Raw genomic sequence first — 19922 nt, forward strand, 5'->3', positions numbered from 1 at the left:
AGTCCCTTGGACTGCAAGGAGATCCAACCAGTCTATCCTAAAGGAGATCAGCCCTGGGTGTTCTTTGGAAGGAATGATGCTAAAGCTGAAGCTCCAGTACTTTGGATACCTCATGTGAACAGTTGACTCATTGGAAAAGACTCTGATGCTGGAAGGGATTGGGGGCAGGAGGAGAAGGGGACGACAGAGGATGTGATGGCTGGATGGCATCACCGACTCGATGGACGTGAGTCTGAGTGAACTCCGGGAGATGGTGATGGACAGGGAGGCCTGGCATGCTGCGATTCATGGGGTCGCAGAGTCGGACACGACTGAGTGATTGAACTGAACTGATACATTTTTTTCTTTCATTCTTTTCCATTATGGTTTATCACAGGATATTGAATATAATTCTATGTGCTATACAGTAAGACCTTATTGTTATCCATTCTATATACGAAAGCTTACATCTACTAACCCCAACCTCCTACTCCATTCCTCCCCCAACCCCCTCCTCCTTGGCAACCATCACTGTTTTCTATGTCCATGATTCTCCTTCTGTTTCATAGATAGGTTTATTTGTCATGCTTTAGATTCCACATGTAAGTGATATGATATGGTATTTGTCTTTCTGACTTACCTCACTTATGACTCAGTAGTATTCCATTCTATGCATGTACCATATTCTTTATCCATTCATCTGACAATGGATATTTAGGTTGTTTCTATGTCTTGGCTACTGTGAATAGTGCTACTATGAACATGGGGGTGCATGTACCTTTTTGAATTATAGTTTTATCTGAATATATCCCCAAGAGTGAGATTGCTTGATTGCATGGTAATTCTATTTTTAGTTTTCTGAGGCACTGCCATATCAAGCAGTATTAATTAAGTGAGTTTATTTCATGTTGTGTGAATTCTCCTTGTTGGGAAATTAGGCCCTGTGGTTTATGCATTCCTTCACACTGTTTCATGTGAAACGCTCAATGAATAGCAAGTATTTTATGATGGAGTCCTCATCCTCAGGGAGCCATGCTCTAGACAGAGAAGTAAGTCTGGTATGCACAAAAAACTAAATGGTAGCCCAAGAAAACTGGCTGAGAAATGGCTGACACCAATGCCTTCCAGACCTCAGTGTGTATCAGTCACCCAAGGGGACTTGCTAAAAACATGGATCCCTGGTCTCTACACTCAGAGATTTCAATTCAGAAAATCTGGAGAGCTCTTGATGTAAGGGGCCCAAGAGATTCTGATGTGCTGGACCATGGACTGACCTTTAAGAACCACTGATAATTAAGGGCCCAAATTCCTAAGATGGAATGGTCACAGATGGGGCCTTCAGACTCTTCAGGGCTATTCCATGAACAAGAAAAGGGCAGCCCCATGGTGTGTGGAGGCCAGTCTGTCCTTCTGCTTCCTCTTGGTTGGATGCTTGTATAGCGCTAAACCTGTACACACAGATACAGCAGCTCTGGTCACAGTGAGGTGGGAGACGCACCAAGGGGCATGAATTCAATGAATCTTAAAATGGGATGAAGAGAGCACAGTAAGCTGACTAGTCTGGCTGAATGCCCAGTCTAAAGTGCTGGTACCTGGGACTTACCTGGTGGACCAGAGGTTAAGACTATGTTTCCACTGCAGGGGCATGAGTTCAATCCCTGGCCAGGAAGATCCTGCATGCCACATGGCGCGGCCAATAAATGACATGGCCATTTATTTTTAAATAAATAAAATTACTATCTTTAAAATAAATAAATGAATGAAGTGTTGGCACTTGATCCCACAGGTCAAGATTCCCCCAGATTCCAATGATCTGGGGTAGGACCATTACCTGATGGAAACAAGGTGTAAAGAATCTGATCACACTGTGATCATTATGTAGAAAAGTGAGGAGGGAGAGATCTTTTTAGGCAGAGGGAATAGCATTGCAAAGTCCCTGAAGTGGCGAAAGGTAAGATATGAAAAGAAGACAAGTATGGCTGGAGCTAGGGAGCAGGAAGTAGAATATTCATGTAATTTTGTCAAAATAGGGCCACTTCTGAACATAAAAGTATGAGTTATTAACAATTATGTCAGGACAGTCCTGGGAAAACTGGGATGCATATAAGCAACATGCAGAGTCATGCCTAGTGATAAGGGGTATGCAGATAGAGGCCACAGCCATGTCCAGATAGAGTCTAAAGTTGCCTCTTGTGATCACCTTTTGTCTTCCCTGATAGAGAGGGAGGAGGGACCCCTTTGAAGATTTATGTCCTGTATTTAGGCAAATGGGGGGAAAGCCAGGAGCTTTTCCAGTATCTGCTTCTTGACTGCCTTCAGTTCAAAATAATCCTCAGGGCAAAGTGGTATATTTGGGGGTGATTTCCTTCTATACCATCATGTTCTAGAAACCTGTTCAGATATCCTGCTCAGGTCAGGTCAGTCACTCAGCTGTGTCTGACTCTTTGCAACCCCATGGACTGCAGCACGCCAGGTTTCCCTGTCCATCACCAACTCCTGGAGCTTGCTCAAACCCTTGTCCATAGAGGTGGTGATGCCATCCAACCATCTCATCCTCTGTTATCCCCTTTTCCTCCATCTCCTCGAAAATCCTGCTAGTCCTCCAAAATCCCGAAGACCAGCTTCTTTACCCTTACCTACTACTTGCCGTCCATACATGTTGGGGTTTTCAGAGGTGAACAAAACTTTACACTCGAAGAAACCATACCAGGAGAAGAGAAGGAAAACATAAGTAAATATTAATAATTGCAATCCAATGATAGAAAAAATAGTAGCTAACCCTTATTATAGGATAGGCATGTTTAAGAGTTTGAGATACATTAACTCATTTAAACCACACAATCAGCCTTTAAGGTATGTTCTGTAATTATTCCCAATGTACAGATGGTGGAAATGAGACATAGAGGGATCAAGCAACTGAGGTCATGCATCAAAGAAGTTTTGGAACAGGTGTTCAAACCCCATAGCCAACTGGCTCTGGAGTCCAGAGCTTTAGAGTAGAAAAGTTTTAGAAAGATAGCCAGGGGGAATTCAAGTGGAAATCAACAGAGGGCTTAACAAACTAGATTAAGTTTCCACCTGAGGTTAAAGGGAAAAAATGTGTATGTGTACGTGTGTGTGCATATGTGAGTGGGTGGGTGCGTATGAGTCTGTGTATGTGTGTGTGTATGTGCATGTAGCTGTTTGGCTCACTTTGGAACTAATATTTATTTCAGTAGTGGTGAAGGATTGCTGTAAGTCGTCCCCTTTCTCCTGTCTGCTGGTTCTTATCATGCACCATTTCTGTGCCAAAGATCAAAACGTACTCAACCACGCCAAGCAGCCCAGACACTGATCTTCTTCTCTACATCGGCCTCAATTTATTTCAACAATATCTCAATTACCAAATTAGATAAAGTGTAGGAGAGAGTTTTGAAAATTATTAAGTGCCATACAAACAATATTATTGTCACTACCACCAGCAGAACTGGTCAATTACTACAACTTTGTTTCCCCCACATGAGAAAGGGCTGCAAAAAGCCTCCCTAAGAAACTCACTGAAAAGTCTCCATGTTGTGTTTGGAACTGGTCACTAGGTGTTGCTATTTGTTAAGATAACATATTACTAATCTTTTCCCCTTGTTTCCAGAAATGCCTGTGTGGTTTTGTGTGTGTGTGTGTGTGTGTGTGTTTTGTAGAGGTACTGAGATTGCTTTTTCTCTATGTAATTTTGAGTATAACCCATTGTATTTCCCATAATTTACAGTGCAATAATTCAAAATTACACGGGGGAGCTAAAATGTCCTTGGGCTTTAGTGCTCTCTTTCCTCCTCTCATATCCTTGAGTTTAACAATGATCTGTTTGATTGCAATGCCTGCCAGGCAGATCACTCCTCAATCCCTACTTCATTCATTCAACAAATATTTATTGAACATCATATATAGGCTGCGTGCAATGTGGGTAACCTGGGTTTGATCCCTGGGTGGGGAAGATCCCCTGGAGAAGGGAATGGTTACCCACTCCAATATTCTTGCTTGGAGAACTCCATGAACTGAGGAGCCAGGCGGGCTACAGTCCATGGCGTTGCAGAGTCAGACACGACTGAGCAACTAACATTTCACTTTTCACTTTTATATAGGCTAGGCGTTGAAGTAGTAATTGCAGATACAAGAAATAAATAAAGGTTTCATCCTTCATGCAACTTCACTCTGACAGCTCTTTCTTGGACAACAGATCTGCATTTTCAACTTTCTGTTGGGAAATGAACTAAACAAACACACGTGTCTCTCTAGGTCCTACATCGCAAATCTCCCACCATAGCATCCACGTAGCTCACCTGCATCTCAAACTCATCATATTCAGCTTGAATACCATCTCTTGACTTGAATGGAGCTATAACTTCTCCGCCAAGCTATCGAGTTCAAAAAAGTTCACTTTTCCCTTTTTTTCCTCCCACTCCAAATTGACTGTCATATCTAAGTTTTGAAAAAGGTTTCCCCCTTCATCTCCTTCTCCAAAGTGACTAGCATTCAGATCTTTAGTCCCCCTTGCCAGGGCCACAGTGAAAAAGTCCTAACTGTATTTCCTGTCTCCTTTCCCTCTTACTTCCAACATATCCTCTACACTGTTGCCAGAGTGATTTTCTTGAAGAGTGCTTCATCATATAACTCCCACCTTCACTCCTTATTCTAACATATTTAAACCTCTCTTTAGCATCGAAAGCTCTTCTGCATCATCTGACTTCAGCCAGACAAATCTGCACTCTACCTCTAAATTAACAAAAAGTGGATGAAGAAATATTTACACCCCAGCATTGGACTAAGGCACATGGAGTAGAGAGGTGAACAAAACCAGACCTCTTTTCTCAGACTAAGCTGGAGAAGGTTATTAAATAAATGTTAAGGACTGAATTGTAACCTGTCCGCAACTGCTGTGCTGCAACCCTAACCCCTGGTACCTTAGAACGTGACTGTATTTGGAGCTAAGGCCTATAAAGAGGTTAAATGAAGTCATGTGTGTGGCCCTAATCCATTATGACTGGTGTATTTACAAGAAAGGGAGTGACACCAGGGATGTGGCCACACAGAGAAGAGGCCGTGTGAAGACAGGTCTTGGGAGAAACCAAACCTGCTGACACCTTGATATTGGATTTCCAGTCTCCAAAACTGTGAGAAAATAAATTTCTGTTGTTTAAGTCACCCAGTTGGTAGTGTTTTATTATGGCAGTGCTAGCAAGCTAATATAGTAGGTAAATACAAAGTATTTTTGGAAAGGGACCGCTGACCTGTATACTGGGACCACAAGGAGGGACTAGAAAACTTATATATCTATTGTAAGCCCCATAATATTTGCCCTTGGTATTTTCTTCCCTTGGTACTCTCTTTTCTCTATCCTATTTTTCTTTTTAATTATTGATTTATTTTGGCTGCCCCAGGTCTTAATTGCAGCCTGGGGAATCTTCAGTCACTGCTTGCACGATCTAGTTCCCTGACCAGGGATTGAACCTGGGCCCCCTTGCATTTGGAGCATGGAGTCTTAGTCACTGGACCACCAGGGAAGTCTCTGTCTTATCTTTACTATCAAAATTCTACCCATCCTTTAAGACCAATGCTATCTATTACCAACTCCTCCACAAAGTCCTTCCTCTGTTCTGAACTTTATTTGATTTGCCTTTCCTTTTGGTTTCTGTACTATTTGGGGAGTCTCTTTTTGATAGTCTTCATCTTCCACAGATATATTTATGAATTTGTAATTTGGCTTATCCCTTCTTCCCAATTATAAGTGCCTTAATAGGAGGAAATGTCTGTCACTTATTCTTATATTCCTTATGGGACATATTGCAGGAAAGTACACATAATAAATGCTCAATAAATATTTGTTTAATTTGAACAAGAGGTGAATTCTGCTAGGATAAAGAGAATTATACATTTTCCCTTGACATTTTAATGAGGATATGTTATTTGTTCTTTTCTGTAAAAAAGAAGAATATAAACAAACCTCCATGTTCTGTTTTCTTGATTAGAAGATTCAGCTGCCCCATTGCAGGGTCTGTAGCTCCCTCAGTTGCTCAGTGCGTTCCTTCTCATGACGATATTGGTGAAGGAGGTATTTGGTCAGTTTCTTCAAAGCCACATCATCACAGTCAAAGTAGTAAGACTTTAGATTTAGAGGGGATAATCCTGCTGAAGCTGTTTCCAAAGCAAACCTGCTTTGGATAAAGCTGACTCTCCAAATTTCTAAGTTAGGAATTGTCAGTTTATCTACATCTAGAGAAATCTTCGATGAAACAGATATATTCAGAGCTGATCTTTAGCACACAACTCCGAGAGGATGATCTCTAAGATTTAAAAAACAGTTGATATTGAAGTTACTTTGGAAGCTTAGCTTCTGGAGAACAAGAACTCCTACCTAGAAGTTGAACTCTTTCTTTTTTCCCTTCCTGTCATATTATGACCTCTGCTTCTGAAGACTTTTTAAAATCTCTTTTGCCAAGATCTCTTTCTTAAGATCTAGTCTACACCTTAAGACTTCAGGGAGTCGAGAGAACACCTTCAGAATTCCCTTACTCTCAGTCACAAACAAGTAATCTCAACACTAAATGTCTTCTTTTTTATCTTTTAGCTAAGCTTTAATGAAAGTATGGGGCTTCCCTGATAGCTCAGTTGGTAAAGAATCCGGCTGCAACACAGGAGACCCTGGTTCGATACCTGGGTCGGGAAGATTGTTGGAGAAGGAATTGGCTACCCATGCCAGTATTCTTGAGAATATTCAATGGGAAACCTTGCCTGGCTCAGGCAAGAGGTGGGAAGGGGGTTGTCTAGCAATTTATTCTGAGAGAAGAGTGGGGAGGGTGGGAGAAGCAGGCAGGCACATGCAGGAGAAGCTCCAGAGAGGGATTTCAAGGACCCTGGCCCTGCAGCACCATCAGCCTTCCCCAAGCTGCTCCAAATACGTACAGTCTAGGCCCAGCACTTCTATAGTATAAGACAACCCTCCCCCACCCCCCACAGGCTTGCTTTGGAAGCAGCTTCAGGGAAAGTCCCCTAGCCCTCATCACTGCCAGAGCCTCCTTTCTTTAAACGGACTCTATAGCAGCCCTGTGTCCTTGATCCCTCATTCCCTAAGGCATCAGCCCACTTGCTCATCAGGCCTTCAGAAATGCTCTGATGAGGCTGATGGGCTGGATAGGCCTGAAGCCCTTCATCTGGTTCCAGAGGTATGTCCCGCAGCTATAGCCCCTATTGTACTCAGGCTGGCTACAACCGAGCCCACGAAAGTTACTCAAGCTTGGGTCTTTTCTCAAGTTCTTTAGGAAGATTGTATGCATGCTCAGAAATGTTGAACAACAAAAATACCATTTTTTTTTTAAAGTTAGAACATTTCTTCCTACTTACTGTTCTCCTTTTCCACCTACTCTCCTTTTACTTAGGAATTTTCAGGTTCAAAGAAGCTAAAATAGTGGTTTGGAGGTTTATAATAGATGTTATCAAGAAGACTTTAAAAGTGCTTTTTAAAGTACTATATTCCTTATACTTATATTTCAATATATAAATGTAAAAATATCTCCATAAAGTGCCAAACTGTACTTAAAATGTCACTGTCAACTTAATGGACAATCATAATCCAAAAGTAATTATAATCCTCAATAATTACCGTGGCACCATTAAGCTCATCATGTCTCAAAATTTGTTCTACATGAGAAAGATTGTAACTTGATTATCCTTCAACAACCCGGGTTATTACATAACCGCACTCTGAAACTCATGACTGGTGACACCACAGATATTTAACAAACTCTATTTGATTTTCTTATCCTGATCATATTTCCTTCTTCCTCCTCTCTAAAAAAAGTATGATTCAGGGTGAGAGTATGGGCTTGGGCAAGGAAGAGTAAACTATTCTGGAAATATTTCAAAAGAAAGAACTAATTCCAATTTTGTTTTGGTAATAGAAATGGAGCCTTAGGCAAAAATCTGTAGACTGGTTGGCATTCCTGAAGCTAAAACAAGCAAGACCTGAATTTTTCACTCTGTAAACCTTGAAAAGAAGCAAACATCTTGGGCTGGCTCAGATAGAGTGGGTTTCTGAACTGTCCCCTAATGAAGTGAACTGAGATGGGTTGAGCCATGCATTTCAAAGGTTTCATAAATGCAGCATATTCTTCGTCTCTAATATATTGTGGCAACTTTGTCAGCATAAAGGTTCTAAAGATAAGACCCAAATCACCAAACTGTCCATGAGCACACAGAAATTATATGTGAAATTGTGTGTGTGTGTGTGTGCGCGCGTGTGTACGCATGCACGCATGCCCGCTTGAATGCTGTGTCTTAGGGGAAGAGCTATACATTTTTCCTCATGTTCTCGGAAGGGGCCATGACTGAAATAAGGTTGAGAATCACTGACCTCTGGGTGAGGCTTGGAAAATGATACCTAGCAGCCCAAGAGTAAAGGATGCTTTACTTGGGTGGAGTGGGGGGAGGAGCTGCAGAGCAGCTAGTACTGCAGATCAGCTACAGCCATCCAGAAGCAGAGCTGCTGGTCCCCCCACGGCAGGATTCATACATTCTAAACACTCTGGGCTCAATTTGCCAGAGTCATTCTTGGCGGGGGGCTGGTGGGAGTTGGGGTAGGAGGTCAGGCTCACACAAAGCATCCACCCAAGCCCTTTGGAGAAAGGGAAGATGCCTGCTGTGGACTGTGGGCAGGTAGACACTTCTGCAGACACTCAGAGAGTGAATGAGGGGAAGTGGCCTGGCAGAATTCATGAGACCTTAACCAAGGACGGAATGAGGGACTGGTCACTTAGACTGATATTTCAGGTCTTTGGGTTATGATGTGGACAGAGGCCATTGTTCTTCAAAGGAGCACGTCTTTCATGTATTCAGTCTCAGGTGGGAGCTCAAGACACATGAAGACACTGGAACAGCTGCAGGAACTTGGGGGCGGGGGAGGAAAAAGGGTCAGAGGGACAGGCGAGGTTGGCAGAGGGTTACTACGGTGCAGTAAGTCCCCTACATAGGAACCTTCAAGTTGTGAACTTTCAAAGACGCGAATGTGCATTCCATCAACATCAGGCGTGAGTGAAACTGTGGCTTGCCCTCCACCTCCTCTTGCTGACGATCCTTTAACTCTACCGTCTCCCGCCTCCTCTCCCTCCTCCAGTCAGTAACGCTTCCTGCCTGTTCACTGGATGCCAGCTCCTGTATGCCAGCTGTTGTACTGCACTACTGGACTTTCAAGGTACTGTACTATAAGATTAAAAATGTTTCCTTTATTTTTTGTGCTTGTTTGTTTTTTATATATTGTTTGTGTGAAAAGTATTGTTTGTGTTACAGTACAGTATAGTATTAGCTGGGCACCTATGCTAACTTTGGTGAACTTACAAACAAATTGGACTTACGAACACGCTCTTAGAAGGGAACTTGCTTGCACATAAGGGACTTACTGTACAGGACTTGCACCAAGCTTCACACCTCCTGTCAGGAAGGATGGAAAGGTCTGGAGCTATCATGCTGGCCTGGCAAATTGTATCTTCTATAGAAGCCCAGTATTACTGCTCCTTTTAGTTATTTCTTGAAGGCATTAAAAAAATTTTTTTCAGGGAAATAAAAATATCCCTGGGAGGATCAATGTTTAAGACTTCTTCAGCTAACACCTCAATTATGAGTCAAAACCATGGCAAGTGTTGGAAACAGGGAGGAAAAATGGGTGGGTTGATAAATATGTTTCATAATTGAGTCTTAGGAATTTATCTCTTCGAGAATTCTGTTCCAGCAATATCAAAAGTTATTAGTGGCCCACATGTCAAAGGTTCAGTGGTCATATTTTTGAAATAAAAATTTCCTCAAGTGATCTGACAAGTCCAAGTGTACTTACGTGGATAATGGCATAAGATGTTTGAGATTAGAGTGAACTTTAGCCGAAGGTGGCCGACTCCCTTTTAGTTTGTAGGGTTACACCCTTCCCAGCCTACAATTAGATCTACTGGTTGGAGGCCATGTGAACTGTAAGACAGGAATTTTTCCTTGCCTTGAAAATTGTAGGAAAATTACTGCTTCAAAATATTATACTTTTTATTTGGGCACTTTTGTTGAAAGAGTTTCATCTTTTAAAAATTTTACTTTATTTTCCTGTATTTCAAAAATTCAGTTACACTGGTGTAGTTCAACAAAAAGTTATGATTGGCTGTAATAAATTCATTTGAGTCACTAATGATGAACTTAAAAAAGGCACAGTGGCTTGTTCTTGACATTTTGAAGGATATGTGAAGGCCTGGAGCTCTGGGAGAGTCCCGAAGTGAGTCCAGTTTTCAGAGAAATTGATGCTTTTTAGGTTTGGAAAGAATGTTATCTACCTCTGTAAATTGAGATCTCTTTGGGATCTTAAAAAGAAAAAAGCAGGAAAGTTTATCTTTCTCTTTGGTCTGTGAATAAACAGGAAAAGAAAGGTGAAAACTGAGTTAGCTGAGTAACCTAATATTTTAAGTGTTTCAAGCTGATTTGGCCTAAACAGTTTATTATTTTTATTAATTAAAAAAAAAACTACATTTCACATCATAACTGAATGATTTCAATATTTTAAACATACATTTGTTTTGTTAAAGTCACTATGAGTGATTTTATTTTCAGTCTTATTCTTTCACATCTGCTTTTTATGAAATGATTCGTGTCACCCTATTATGTAAAGTACTTTAGTCTGAAAAAGGAAATAGCTTCTTAAATGAAAAGAAGTATTTTTCAAGCTATAAAAGCTGTGTATCAAGGTAAAAGTGTTAGTGTTTTTACTGCTGACTTTTTTCATTTTATGAATTATTTAACTAAACATATTAATTTTAGATTTGTTACTGTTTGACAGCTTGCTTTTCTCAGTCATCTAGAGTTACTCACCTTACTGTTGAGTGTCTATTTTTTCTTCTGGTCCCACTGGCCACTCCTTAACTCTCTCCTTGTAGCACCTACCTTTCTTCACTTACCATTTGATCATTCTTCTGTCTATATATTTGACTTTCTTTAGTAATAGGAAGAGATTAAATTTGCATTTTTCAGATCTTCCAGTTGGAAGAATGACCCCTTGCGTGCAATGCAAGTGAAACTGAGCTCTTCCTTCTATGAACTTTTGCAAAATTCATTAGCTTGGAAATCATGGGAATTCCCTGGCAGTCCAGTGGTTGGGACCCTGTGCTTTCACTGCCAGGGGTGTAGGTTTGATCCCTGGTTGGGGAACTAGGATCCCACATGCAGTGGAGTGCAGCCAAAAGATAAGAATAAAAAGAAAACCAATTTTTGGTATATGGTATGTATATACACGTTTCTTCTTAGTTTAAAATTGATGAAGTGAGACTTCCCTGGTGGCCCAGTGGTTAAGACTGCCTGATCCCAATGCAGGGGGCACAGATTTGATCCCTGGTTGGGAAACTGAGATCCTGCTTGCAGGGCACTGTGACCAGAAAAAAAAAAAAAAAAAGATGAAATTATAATATTGGAGTCCACTTTGAGTTCATTTACATCAAGCAAAATACATTTACACACATACAAGATTTTCCCTAGATTTCTCTTGGACAGTTAGGCTCAGACTAAGTTGCTGCTGTTGCTGCTAAGTCGCTTCAGTCGTGTCCGACTCTGTGCGACCCCATAGACAGCAGCCCACCAGGCTCCCCCATCCCTGGGATTCTCCAGGCAAGGACACTGGAGTGGGTTGCCATTTCCTTCTCCAATGCATGAAAGTGAAAAGTGAAGGTGAAGTCTCTCAGTCGTGTCCAATTCTTAGCGACCCCATGGACTGCAGCCCACCAGGCTCCTCCATCCATGGGATTTTCCAGGCAAGAGTACTGGAGCGGGGTGCCATTGCCTTCTCCATAGGAACTAGGTTATCTGGTTCAAACTCTCACTCACTTCTCATTAAAGTAACGGTGGCAGATGGTCACTCAGCTTCTGCTTGAAGGCTTCAAGTAACTGGCCACTCTTTCTGCCTGTTTTGAGTTGCTTTTATTTCATTGATTCAAGTATTTGTTCATGTATTCATCATTTATTGAACACACACTATGTCGATCACTGCATTAAGGCAGTGCTGTGAAAAAGATTGTCATCTTTTTTGGTATATTTCTTGTCTCCCTGAAAGTCTTAATTCCTATGAGGAGAGACATAGTGTAGTCCTTAAAGTCTTCAAGATATGAAGTCCTTTAGTGACAAGAGTCGTTACTTGTTCTGGGAGGGCACTGGGAGGCTTCAGAGAGTCATATCTGGGATGGTCTTGAAGGTTGAGTGGGCACGTGTGAGCTGAAGAAGGGGCAGAAGGAGGACATTCCAGGCACAGAGGAAAACACACGCGCAGACATTCAAAAGGAGACTCGGAAGACAGTGGTATTGGTAATAGTGGTGGTTAGAGGTTCATTTCATGGGAGCTTTTAGCAGGAAAGTAGGTTTTGTCAGAGGGAATGAAGAGACAGAAAAGTATGGGGAAACGTAGAGAGGAGAAAAGTGGAGGATGAATCTGGAAAGAAAGTTAGAATTTGGAAAGAAACCCATACCTGCTAAGGAATTAAATTTTATCCAATAAGCTACAGGAAGTTGACTAGTGTTTTCAAGTGTAGTGCCCCCTGGGCTGCAAGGAGATCCAATCAGTCCATTCTAAAGGAGATCAGTCTTGGGTGTTCTTTGGAAGGACTGATGCTAAAGCTGAAACTCCAGTACTCTGGCCATCTCATGTGAAGAGTTGACTCATTGGAAAAGACTTTGATGCTGGGAGGGATTGGGGGCAGGAGAAGAAGGGGACGACAGAGGATGAGATGGCTGGATGGCATCACCAACTAGATGGAGATGAGTTTGGGTGAACTCCGAGAGTTGGTGATGGACAGGTAGGCCTGGCGTGCCACGATTCATGAGGTTGCAAAGAGCTGGACACGACTGAGCGACTGAACTGAACTGAACTGAACTGAATAATTGCTATCACCTATGTTCCAGTTTCAGTATGCTAGGCATTGTCTTTTAGATCTGTTAACTTATTTAACTTTTATAGCAATCTTATGAGGCAAGTACTGTTATCATCCCCATTTTAAGATGAAGAAGCCAAGAACAGAGAGGTTAATCAAGGTACCTAAAGCCAAGCAACCAGTATGCGACAAAGCTGAAATTCGAACTAAGTGAAGGAGTTTTGGAACTGAGAGCAATGTGGACTGGGATCCAGAGTTAGTGGTGAGAAGTCCAGTCTGCAGGCTGTTATAAACTCCAAAAAATGGAGTTTATACTGAGACAGCGGTTGAGATGGAAAAGTACATCAAAAGGATTCTGTGCCAAAATTCTATCTCTCACATGCTAGTTACGGGATTCAAAGCACTCTGCGTTCTCTAGGATGATTTCATCATAGATTACAACCTTGATAAAGAGTCTCATTAGAAGAATTTAACAACTATTTATTACATGCTTGCTACACGCAAGGCCCTGGGCAACTTTGCTTTACTTTCAGGTATCATTGGCTTCATTTTTGTTACAAATAATTTTCCTTGCAGGAATATAGTTTAGATTTAAAACATGGCTCTGTATTTTCTCAGTGCACAAGTATTCCCAGAGAGACGTTCTTTTCTACTTTCTGACCAAACTAAAATAAGCTGCTCAATGTCTTGCTATGAATCCCTGTCAGTAAGAGGCTAGGGTTTTGGCAGGGTTTTGGTGGGCAGTGGACCAAACACCAATGCTTTTAGTAAGTAATTTTAGCCCAAACACTCTCTTCTTGTTTCAGAATTTCCCTGGGCTAGTGGTAGCCTGCCTAAGGACTGATTGTTCCTGACTGCATTCTCTGCCTGTGCCCTCTTCATTCTGCACAAACTCCCTCTCTGTAGGGAATGAGAATGGGAGGAGGTGAGTGTTGCTGCTCACATTAGGACCCTCCAGTTGGTCTACTGTGAGGAGGCAAACCAAGGCGATTTTCTGACTTTTCTTTAAGGAGATAGCTAGGGTTGGCTGTCACTGTCCAGGCATTGGCTCAATTTATTTTGCCTGTGATTAGATATGATATTTGTTTGAGATCCTTTCAACAAACATTGATTAAGCACTATTATATGCTAGGGTTTCTGCTCAGTGCTTTGCGTCAGAGATGAATAAAACATGGCTAGTGACTTTAGGTAAGTTACATTCTAGCTTCCTTATCAGCCAAGTTCCAGTCAAGAGAAAGAATTTGGTATTGGAAATTTGTTAAATGGGTGATAGACCACTGCAAACAGAAAAGGGAGCCTTGAAATGATAGACAGTGGATGCAGGAAGCAGCTCAAGACTTTAGGGCTGTGGAAACAAAGGGAGGAACAGAGTCTGTGGAACGGGGGTCTGGGACTTGGAACTGAGGCTGCGTTTCTCTAGTGGATACTCTGAGGGGCCTGATGAGGCTGGCTCTGGGAGTTGGGTAAAAGGTGATAACTCATTGCAACAGTCATTTCCAAGGGGAAGGGGCACCATAAATGATGCTGACAAGAAACAGGAAGTAGACAGGAAGGAACAAGTCCCTTCCTTGTCTCTTTCTAATGTCCTCTACCGGCAAAACCTAACAGAAAGCAACTGCCAAAGGAGAAATGTCGGCCAGGGCTGACAGTGGAGACAAATGCAAACAAATCAGTCCTTCCAGGAGGGAGTCCAGGGTGAGCCTAGGCTGGAATTGAGACACCTTGGAGCATGTTGCAAGCTGGATTTCCAGAAGCTGATTTGTATGCCCCTGTCTCAGAGCCTTTGCCCTATCTATTTTTTCTGTCATGGCATGCTTTTTCCCAGACATGCCTTTTTTTCAGTTTTTCAACCCTCTGCCCCAGTGTCACTTCCGTTTGGTTGTAATTGCAACCTCCTACTCTTTTATTGTGCCCTATTTTCCCCTAAATTATTATCACCATGTTATATAAATGTTGTGTTTAGTTGCTAAGTCATGTCCAACTCTTTTGTGACCCCGTAGCTTGTAGCCCACCAGGCTCCTCTTTCTATGGAATTCTCCAGGCAAGAATACTGGAGTGGGTTGCCATTTCCTTCTCCAAGGAATCTTCTTGACCCAAGGATGGAACCCACGTCTCCTGCTTGGCAGGCAGATTCTTTACCACTGAACCATCAGGGAAATAAATATTAAATTATAATAAACATTTATCATCATATTAAATAAATTAATATATTAAATTGTAACAAATGCAACATATTTATTTATTCCTTTATTGTTTATTTCCTTCTCCTCTCATCCCCTGCCCTTCCTATTAGAATGCAAATTCCACAAGGAGCTTTTGTCTCTTGTTTACGGATGGATCTAGAACTGTATGCTCTCTGGATATCTGTTGAATGAACAAATGAATCAACGCATGCTTGGTTGAGGAGGAATAAGAAAGTTGTATAGGGCAAAAGGCTAATAAGACTGATATAAGGGTACTTTCCTGGTGGTGTAGTGATTAGGTCTCCATGATTCCACTGCAGAGGGTATGCATTTGATCACTGGTCTGGGAACCAAGAACCCGCATGCTGCAGGGCCGCAAAAACTAAACCAAAAAAGACTATTTAAAAAGACTAACAAGGACAGTATGCTGTCTTTGACATATTGATTTCTGTTCTACGGAGAGAGAGCAGTTGCAAGAAGAAAATGAAGACAGTGTTTGACAAAGTATATTTGCTAAGATGGGTTTCAGCAGTGCAACTTTGTGTTTAGGGGATAGAGTGAGACCTGAGTGGGAGACAACATTGGCAAGTACCTCCACAGCGGTGCCTCAAGGCTTAGCATCTTAGATGACAGATGTAGACAGGTTCCTTGGCCCAGGGTAGCAGCAATGTCTCAGAAATTATTTTATATACATTTATCTCTCTTGGAGTGAATACTAAACAGAGTGTGGAGGCAGATAGGTCAGAAAAGTTCATATCTACTTGTTAATGCTTTTTTAAATTTTGTTTTCTAAAATTTATTTGTTTTTATTTGGAGGATAACTGCTTTACAATATTATGTTGTTTTCTGCCATATATCAACATGAATCAATCATAGGTATATGTCTATTTGTTAGTGTAATCTCACTTCTCCATTTTCTAAAAATGCCGTATAAATTTCTCCAGCATTCTTTGGGCTATAGTCCTCTAATATAAAATTTCTACTTGATTGCCAAAAGAAAAAAAAAAGAACAAAAAATACAGAACATAATTAAAAAAAACAAAACTAACCAAATCCACCCTACAGAAAAATACTTTAAAAGTAACTACAGTGAAAAGACTAATCTGGTTCAGTAGTACTTGTCCACCTTGTGCTTAGGTAAAAACTAGACTCATATACTAAATAACACCCAATCCACAAGTTATTACCTTTTGGCTACATGAAAATCAGATCAGTTTCTCTAATTCAGTCTTATATAATTTCTATTTAGTCCTTAACAATATTTACCACAGATCTTTGATCTTGCTTCTCTTCTTTTTTAATTGTAAAATGTTAAGATGGATACAAAGGTGGGCAGTTGTCATATAGTGTGTTAACAGTCCAGTAGTTTGTTCATAGTTTTGTGGGAGAAAAGTAGCCTTGATGTATTTAAGAAATCTTTCCTTTAGTAATGTTTAACAAATTCTCTTGTGTGCAAAAGGGGTACTAGATTTAGCAAGCAAAAATACAGGATTCTCAGTTAAATTTGAATTTCAGATAAGCAATAATACTTTCTTGCTAGAAGTATATCCATGCAATATTTGGGAACATATTAATACTTACATGAAAAAATAGTCTGAAACTCAAATTTAAGTGGGTGTCCTGTGGTTTATCTGATGACACTGTGTTCAGGGTACTTTCCTGGGCAGTGAGTATTTGCCATGGAGAAAGTCTACTTCAGGATGAAAAAAAAGAGGACTCAGAAAATAAAACCCTCTATGATTCTGTCACGGCTACTCATGGCAGATACATTCAACATGTGCAGTATTGTTTGATTTGTAACATTCAGGAAGCAACAGTTAGAACTGGACATGGAACAACAGACTGGCTCCAAATAGGAAAAGGAGTACGTCAAGGCTGTATATTGTCACCCTGCTTATTTAACTTATATGCAGAGTACATCATGAGAAATGCTGGACTGGAAGAAACACAAGCTGGAATCAAGATTGCTGGGAGAAATATCAATAACCTCAGATATGCAGATGACACCACCCTTATGGCAGAAAGTGAAGAGGAACTCAAAAGCCTCTTGATGAAAGTGAAAGAGGAGAGTGGAAAAGTTGGCTTAAAGCTCAACATTCAGAAAACGAAGATCATGGCATCTGGTCCCATCACTTCATGGCAAATAGGTGGGGAAATAGTGGAAACAGTGTCTGACTATTTTTCTGGGCTCCAAAATCACTGCAGATGGTAACTACAGCCATGAAATTAAAAGACGCTTGCTCCTTTGAAGGAAAGTTATGACCAACCTAGACAGCATATTGAAAAGCAGAGACATTACTTTGCCAACAAAGTTCCATCTAGTCAAGGCTATGGTTTGTCCAGTAGTCATATATGGATGTGAGAGTTGGACTATAAAGAAAGTTGAGCATGGAAGAATTGATGCTTTTGAACTGTGGTGTTGGAGAAGACTCTTGAGAGTCCCTTGGACTGCAAGGAAATCCAACCAGTCCATCCTAAAGATCAGTCCTGGTTGTTCATTGTGGGGACTGATGTTGAAGCTGAAACTCCAATACTTTGGCCACCTGATGCGAAGAGCTGACTCATTTGAAAATACCCTGATGCTAGGAAAGATTGAGGGCAGGAGGAGAAGGGGACAACAGAGGATGAAATGGTTGAATGGCATCACCAACACAATGGACATAGGTTTCGGTGGACTCCGGGAATTGGTGATGGACAGGGAGGCCTGGCATGCTGCAGTTCACAGGGTCGCAAAGAGTCGGACATGGCTGAGTGACTGAACTGAACTGAACTGAAAAATAAAGGAAGTGCAGTCTTCCCTGGTGGTTCAGTTAAGAATCCTTCCAATGCAGGGGACTCAGTTTTGATTTCTGGGTGAGGAACTAAGATCCCACTTGCTGCAGGGTGGCTAAGCCCAAGCCCCACGACTAGAGAACCTGTGTGTCACAACTAGAGAAGCCCCCTTGCATGGCAACTAGAGAAGCCCCCTTGCATGGCAACTAGAGAAGCCCCCTTGCATGGCAACTAGAGAAGCCCCCTTGCATGACTACTAGAGAAGCCCCCTTACATGGCAACTAGAGAAACCCTGCACATGGCAACAAAGACCCAGCACAGCCAAAAAAAAAGGAAGTGACTTCTTACTAATTCATCGTGATACTTTTGTAGAGAGGGCATATTCCTCTTTAAGACATACTCCTGTTGTTTTCACAAGGAAAGTTTTGTCTCAGTCTTCATAGACTGTAGTTAATTTCTTCTTGGGAAATAAGTTTGTATTGTTGAGACCCTAAAGTAGAAAATGGCAACCAACTCCCGTATTCTTGTCTGTGAGATCCCATGGGCAGAGGAGCCCGGCAGGCTACAGTCCATGATGTTGCTAAGAGTTGCACACAACTTAGCAACTAAACAACGAAATTGAGATTCAGGGCTAAAAATTCAGTCTATTATTCTACCTAATGGTGAGATTTTTAAGTTAGAAGTAGAACTGTGTGTCTGTTTCAGTTACCAGGCCAGCGAGAGAAATCTTTATTGAAGAGGAAAGGCTTGTTTTCTTAGACTTGTTGGAATTTAGCAGGTGAAGCTTTTTCTGGCAGGAGCATTCCTGTTTAGTTTTGATTTTGTTGGAAAGAAAACAAAGTGAGGTTTGTGCCCCAGTCAGATGTGTGGAATGTCCATGGCTTTTGCAGAAAGGAAAACAAGGATTGCAGTTTAAAATCGTTAATGTGTATAAAAGTCCTTCCAAACATAGCCACCCAAACTTTCAGTTCATGAGTATCATGTCAAGTGTCCCTGGTGTGTTTCTCCCTTACATGTGGAATTCCCATTCGTGTGGATGTTAAAGAAGTAGAAACATCTGATCATTGTACAATGTGTCCCCATGGAAATGATATGTTACATTTGAATTCCACAGGGGAAAAGAGGTGAATAAGTTCAGTTCAGTTCAGTTCAGTCGCTCAGTCGTGTCCAACTCTTTGCGACCCCATGAATCGCAGCACGCCAGGCCTCCCTGTCCATCACCAACTCCCGGAGTTCACTCAGACTCACATCCATCGAGTCTGTGATGCCATCCAGCCATCTCATCCTCTGTCGTCCCCTCCTCCTCCTGCCCCCAATCCCTCCCAGCATCAGAGTCTTTTCCAATGAGTCAACTCTTTGCATGACGTGGCCAAAGTACTGGAGTTTCAGCTTTAGCATCATTCCTTCCAAAGAAATCCCAGGGTTGATCTCCTTCAGAATGGACTGGTTGGATCTCCCTCTCAAGAGTCTTCTCCAACACCACAGTTCAAAAGCATCAATTCTTTGGTGCTCAGCTTTTTCACAGTCCAACTCTCACATCCATACATGACCACTGGAAAAACCATAGCTTTGACTAGACAGACCTTTGTTGGCAAAGTAATGTCTCTACTTTTCAATATGCTATCTAGGTTGGTCATTACTTTTCTTCCAAGGAGTAAGCGTCTTTTAATTTCATGGCTGCAGTCACCATCTGCAGTGATTTTGCAGCCTAAAAAAATAAAGCCTGATACTGTTTCCACTGTTTCCCATCTATTTCCCATGAAGTGATGGGACCAGATGCCATGATCTTCGTTTTCTGAATGTTGAGCTTTAAGCCAACTTTTTCACTCTCCTCTTTCACTTTCATCAAGAGGCTTTTGAGCTCCTCTTCACTTTCTGCCATAAGGGTGGTGTCATCTGCATATCTGAGGTGACTGATATTTCTCCCAGCAATCTTGATGCCAGCCTGTGTTTCTTCCAGTCCAGCGTTTCTCATGATGTACTCGGCATATAAGTTAAATAAGCAGGGTGACAATATACAGCCTTGACGTACTCCTTTTCCTATTTGGAGCCAGTCTGTTGTTCCATGTCCAGTTCTAAC

General features: G+C 41.6%; 1 protein-coding gene across 1 annotated transcript in view; it reads left to right on the plus strand.

The window, feature by feature from the left end:
* Positions 1–9123: 9123 nt before the first annotated feature.
* DISP1 (dispatched RND transporter family member 1) overlaps positions 9124–19922 on the plus strand; it is a 244318-nt gene continuing 233519 nt past the window's right edge. The window contains exon 1 of the mRNA XM_060396337.1: positions 9124–9199. The gene's annotated coding sequence lies outside the window, so the exon portion shown is untranslated. The remainder of the gene's footprint in view (positions 9200–19922) is intronic.

This window comes from Ovis aries, chromosome 12 (genome assembly GCF_016772045.2).
Source record: "Ovis aries strain OAR_USU_Benz2616 breed Rambouillet chromosome 12, ARS-UI_Ramb_v3.0, whole genome shotgun sequence".
NCBI classification, from domain to species: domain Eukaryota; kingdom Metazoa; phylum Chordata; class Mammalia; order Artiodactyla; family Bovidae; genus Ovis; species Ovis aries.